We start from the raw sequence: 6,083 nt of genomic DNA, 5'->3' as shown, positions 1-6,083 counted from the left end.
GGGCTTATTTTCAAATTTGGCCAAAAAATTTTTTTTGGGGAAATAAAATTTTTCTAAAAGATTTAACTTTTTTTTTAGATGGATTAAATTTATACAGATTTAGCGTCTGCCATTGGATGTCAATTAGCCCTGCTATCTTTACTAGGAAAAGGCAAAGAAGTATTAAGTCCATTAATTAAGAAGGGCTGGTGCAGAAATTATTTAGATGATGTAGTTCTCTGGGCAGACTCTTACCAACAAATGCTGGAAAGGTTACAAGAAACATTTCAAAGGTTAGAACAGATGGGAATGAAAGTAAATTTATCCAAATGTGATTTTGGCAAAAAGGAAGTTAAGTTCTTGGGACATATCAGAGAAAGGAATTAAGGCAGTCGTACGCCGAATTGGGTAAAAAAAAAAAAAAAAATAATAATAATAATAATTGTGTGTGAATTCGTCTCCGTCAGACATCTCTGACATCGCTGGCGGGCAGACGACGAAAACATTAGGTTTAAATGGCCGATCTTTAAATTGCCCAAGCGACCTTGACGCGGGGAGGGGGGCGTGGCAGTGACGCAATTATCCTGTATATCCATCTATTTTTAGTTTTCTCCGTTTTTTTTTTTTTTTTTTTTTTTTTTTTTTTTTTTTTTTTTTTTTTTTTTTTGCGTATTTTATGTTCTAATATGTTTATGGTACGACAACTTTGGCATGATGTCAGGCACTCAGATATGCACTAAAAAAAAATCTGTTACCATGATAGCACGCGAGTGAGAGCACGTCGCTTTTTTGTGGGTGCTTCTATACGTGTTTTCCCGCAGTAAATTTGTGAATAATTCAAAATGCCTCATGTGAGTGCTAAAAGAAAGTCATATATTGCCTCTAGAAGAGCAAATCTAGATAAGAGACGAACAAATACTTGTTGTACTTGCAAGTACGTCATCAGCATGCGCGACGCCACCCACGCTTCCCAGTCCCACAAAACAAATAGCCGCACAATTCCGCCATGCTTTGTTGCCAAGTGATGTGAGAGAGACACATGATATATGTGACAGTGATGCTATGGTGGTGATATCTGTTGCAAGACTAAATGCAATCATTGATTTGGTAAAATGTGAGAAAGGACACAGTGTTACGCCAACAGTGAAAAAAAGTTATTTTGATTGTGATGAATGTCAAGATCTACTTCATCATTCTAAACCAAGAAAGACAAACAATCGTAATTTTAGTGAGGGAAACACCATATTTGTACACCTGCCTTTCAAAGGAAGGGAAAAGGCGGGTTTACCCTCGCCTTTCCCCCCTTGGGGTTTGCCAGGGAAAAGGCCCTTTCTAGGCCCTTCGTAGAAAAACCCCAATTTATCTCTCCCAAAGAGATGGACAGCTTTTAAAAAGACCCCCAGTGCATAATGGGCAGTGCGAGAATGAAATATTCAAAAAAAGGAAAAAAAAGAACAAAGAAGGAAATTTGCATGTTGTTTGGATTTTTCGATGGGCCCGGGAAAAACGTTTTTTGGGACCAAACCCCACTTCGGAGTGAGTTTCCCCATGGCTCCCCAAAAATTTTGGGTTTTTGGCCCTTTAAAGGGTTCTGTGAAATTTAAAGGGTAGAGCTTGAAAAAAAATCAGAAAAAGAAAAAAAAACCCTAAAAAACTATGAAGACTGGGGGAAAGGCAAGGCCTGCAAAACCAAAGTGGGGGAAACCCAACCCTTACTCCCCATTTTCTGGTGCCAGGGGGGCAGAGGCAAAAAGTCCGAATTGGGGGAGGAGCACAAATAAAGGGAAAATGAAGTAAAAAAAATTTCCCTCAGCGACGGAGATTAAAAGTGAAAAATTTTTCCAAATTTTTGGTTTACCAACGGGGAAATGGACCAAGGGAAATTGTGCCCGTGGTGAAAAAAAGAATTTTGTCAATCCACGTTTGCGAACTTGGAAAAGACCTGAAGGAAGGGCCCTACCAAAAGTAAAAAAAATAATTAAAAAAGTTTGATCGGGGGGAAAAACCCAAATCACTGATAAAAAATTGACGCTTATAAAAAAGGTCAACGGGAAAGCAACCCGGGGGAAAGTGGGGAATTCACCCATGACGTTGAACAAAGAAATATTTTCATCTTTTTGGCATTCAGTATCATGTGATGGCAAGGGTTAACCACCCCCAAATTCCCATTGAAATGCATCAGGGTTTGCTATTCAAAAAAGCAACGGAAAAAGGGAAAACCCTTTTTCCCCCATCGCCCCAGTAATAAAAGGAACTCCCTTTGCGGGTGGAAAAAAATTTTAAAAGCCCCGTGGGGTTTTCCCCGGGATCGTTAAACCCAAACCCCTTTTGGGGAAAAGATGTTTGAGAGGCCAAAAAGCAGAAAGGAATGAGGATTGCATTCAAATTTATGGTGCACTTTCCAAAGCCAAGTATGCTAGTCCAAAGAGGAAAAATTTTTTTCCCAAAACCCCACAATAAGGGAAAACAAAATTTTGGTTTCGAACCCAAAAAATTCCCAGGAATTTATTGGGCTTTCCTAAAACAACGGAAGCTTTCGCCCAAAAAAGGGGGTTTGGTAAGGAAAAGGAAAAGGCGAAACACACCCCAAAAGCAAAAAAAAAAGGTTTTCCCACATCGGGGGACCTGACTACCCACCCATTTTGCTTGGGATGTTTAAATTAAAACCCGGTTTACAGGAGGTGTTTTGGCAACACTGAGACCCCCCCTTTTTGGGGGGGTTTAATGTGAGTTTTTTTGAAAATAGGGTTATCTTATTTCACTTAGATCCCTATTTATATAAAAAATTGGGGTTTGGGGGGCCTGCTCTTTGTACAGATCGAGCTTAAAGAAAAAAGGAAAGGGGACAACACCCTTTCGGGCCAATACCTGGAGTGACCGGGAAATTTAAACGGGAAATGACCTAAACCTCCCAATAATGACTTGAATATCTTCTGATGAAATATGTAAACAGATTCCTATTAAAAAATTTTTTTCCTTTGAAACCCACGGGTTGTAAGAAATTTTAAAAGCAAAAAAATTGAAAATTTAAACTAAAAAATTTTTTTTTTTTGCATAAATGTTGGAATGCCGGGTGGGGGAACACTCCAAAAACCGAAAAAGGAAAACCAGCTTTTAATGCGGTTTCCCAAACGCGGCCCGGCCCCCCCGTAAGGGAAAGCCCCCTTGCCGCGGTGGGGGGGGGGGGAAATTTTTAAATTTGATTTTTAAAAAATTATCTGCCGCGTCAACACCCTAAAGGCCCTTTATTTGGCGAATCCCCATTTTAAATACAAACTTTAAAAAAATTTTTTAAAAAACTTAAAAAATTTTAAACAATAAAAATATTTTAAACAAAGCATAAAATTTTATTACTCAAAATGAAAAAAATTTTTTTGCAAAAAAACCATTATGTTTTATTAGTTTTTAAATTAAAAGGGTTTTTTTAGTTCCCAAGGGAAAAAAAATAAGCCCCCTCATAAAAAAAAATCCCCCCCGGGTATATTTTTCACGGGATATGGGGGAGACAATACAAAAATCTTTGGTGAGAATGTCACTTTTTTCCACTAACATTGCGATTTTTAATGGCTCTTGGCATCCCTCAAAAAAGGTTTGCCCTTTTTAGCCATCTTGGTCCAGGTCATCTTTTTGGGGGGGCCGATTTTGGTCTTTTTAAAAGAAATTTTTTGGGGTTGGGATGGTGCTATCCCCCAAACTCCCAAGGTTTTCTCTAACCCTTAAAAAAGGGGGAAATTTTGGGACTTTTTTTCCCACTTTTTAAAAAAAGGGCACAAAAAGGCAAAGGGGGGGCAGCAAAAGGTACCAAAATTTTATTACAAACGCGTCAAGAAAAAAAGGATGGATCTGTATCGTTGGAATGTACAGGGGGGTACAGAACGATGAGGACTTTTTGCAGTTTTTTACCCTTTTTTTTTTTGCAAAGAAGAATTAAAAAATTTTCACCATTTTGGTGGTGTGTGGTGGTGTGTGGGGGGTGTGTGTGGTGTGTGTGTGGTGTGTTGGGGTGTGTGTGTGTGGGGGTGTGTGTGTGTGTTTTTTGTGTGCATTCAGCATTATGATTTTTGGCCCCATCATGCGGTGTATGGACAACAAATTTGGGGGTTGGGAAGCACCCATATTTTTGGCATGTTTTATACTGGGGTGGAAACCATGACCCTTTTCCCCGGGGGAGCATTTGGGTTTAGGTAACATTGTTGGTGATTCTCAACCCAAAACCATCCATCAAAACAATAGATTTCACCCACCCCATATTTGGGCAAATCCGGGGGGGCGTGCACATACCCAAAAATTTTTTAATGGGAAAATACATATACTTTAATATTACTTATAATACCCCTTTTTTAAAAATTTCGAAATGGACAAAAATTTTAACCCCCAAAAAGGTGTCTATTTCCTTTCCTTCCCCTAAAATTTTTTTACTTATTCAATACTAACCTGCTTCTTTGGGTAGGCCTTTTTCTGATATCTTTAAAAACAAAAAAGTTATTTTTAAACCTAAATGCAATTTTCTTTTCTGTAAAATTTCCAAAAAATTTAAATAAAACAAATTTTTTTGGGCAAAAAATACAAAATTTTTGGGTTGGGTTTAAAGCTTTCTGACTACGGATCAGTTTTCCATTAAAAAATCCGGGGAAAAGGGTTCGTTTCCCTTTGCTGAGTGATTTATTTTGAATTAAAATGCATTGATAAAATAGAAAATTTTCATTTGGGTTGTAATTTTTTATAAAGAAAACCCAAAAAATTAAATTTTAATTCAAACAAAAACACATACACTACTTAAAAAAAGGGGGTTTTTTTTTGGGATTTTATAAAGAAAACGGCGAGGATGGGGGGCCCGGGGGAAAAGGGCGGGAGTGATATCCGATACCCGAAAAAGGGGGGGGCAAAAGAAAAAATATCAACAAGGACATCCTTCAAAAAAAAATTGCTTTTTTTAAAGGGGGGATATCCCAAACAGATTTCCTTCCCAGGCTGTTAGGGAAAAATAAGGAGGAACCTTGTATCAGTTAAACGTAAAGGACGGGTAAAAAAAACAAAATAATGGGGAAGTCGTTTGTTTTTTAAACCCCTGCCAAAGTAAATTTTACAAAATTACAGGAACACTTTTTTCCCCCTTTCATTATATATATGTTTTGTACAAAGCTTTGGGGAAAGGTAGACTGCCTCCCCACCCCGGGCCGAGTTTAAAGGGGCATTTTTGCCTGGGGAGGAGAGGAAAGGCGTTTTTGGTTTTTTTTGGAAAGGAAATAGCCAATTTAAACCTTCAAACTACCCCCATGGAAATACTCAGGGGGGCACCCCCTTAACAAGAAAAGATATCTGTCCACCCTTCTAGGCCAAAAAAATTTTTCGTTCCTGCTATCATTATCTTGACACTACAAAAAATATATATTTTGCATATATATTTGTATTAAAACATATTTATACAACCCATGCCATTTTAAACCATTTATATTATATATATTCATACCCCGAAAACCATACAAAACCTATCTTTGCAAAATGAATGGGAGTGGGTTTGCACTTTTAAAACCTTGAAAAGAAAAATTATACAAGGAAATTAATAATCCCCTTTCACTCAAAACACATATCCCATACAGTCACACCACGCCCCATATTTATATATCTGCCACCACAAACTATATTTTCACTTACACACACACACAACACACACACACACAACACACCCCCACACACACCACAACCCCACACACAAAACCACAACAAACCCCCAAACCAAAACACCCCAATACGGGGTGTGTTAAAAAAAAGGTGTTCCGGGATTTTTTTTGTGCAAAATTTAAATGAAGCTCAAAAACGCCCTTTTTTGCATATGCGTGGGACTTTTCCAAATTTTGTAAAGCGTAAATTTTTTCCCAAATTTACAGAAGCTGTCATAAAAAGCAAAAGGGAAAATAAGGGGAGTATGAAAAAATCCCCGTCGGTTTTTAGTTTTTGACAAATAAACGGAAAACTGTTAAAACGAATTTAAAAATCAAAAGTTTGGGAGAGCCCCGGGTAAAAAACAAAACCCCCAAATTTCCCGGGCGGGCATTCGGGGAAAAAGGGAATGGGAAAATACGCCGGGGAAAAACACACATAAA

Source organism: Penaeus monodon, chromosome 4, assembly GCF_015228065.2.
Source record: "Penaeus monodon isolate SGIC_2016 chromosome 4, NSTDA_Pmon_1, whole genome shotgun sequence".
In the NCBI taxonomy this organism is placed as follows: domain Eukaryota; kingdom Metazoa; phylum Arthropoda; class Malacostraca; order Decapoda; family Penaeidae; genus Penaeus; species Penaeus monodon.
This window is presented reverse-complemented; position numbering follows the sequence as displayed.